Consider the following 281-nt stretch of genomic DNA (forward strand, 5'->3'; position numbering starts at 1 on the left):
AGCATTCCACTTACTATAGCTGGTGCATGGTTTATTTAGGCTGCCAGGACAAAGTCCCGCTGACTGACTTGCTGAAACAAGACACCCAGGTGTCTGAGCTCTGGAGGCTGGGCCAAGATCCCGATGCCCGCAGGGTTGGCATTTATGGTGGCCTCTCTGCCTCACAGACTGCAATCTTTCCCCTGCAAGTGTCCTTCTTTTCTTCTTCTTCTTCTTCTTCTTCTTCTTCTTCTTCTTCTTCTTCTTCTTCTTCTTCTTCTTCTTCTTCTTCTTCTTCTTCT

Source organism: Octodon degus, unplaced genomic scaffold, assembly GCF_000260255.1.
Source record: "Octodon degus isolate 3935 unplaced genomic scaffold, OctDeg1.0 scaffold00002, whole genome shotgun sequence".
Taxonomy (NCBI): domain Eukaryota; kingdom Metazoa; phylum Chordata; class Mammalia; order Rodentia; family Octodontidae; genus Octodon; species Octodon degus.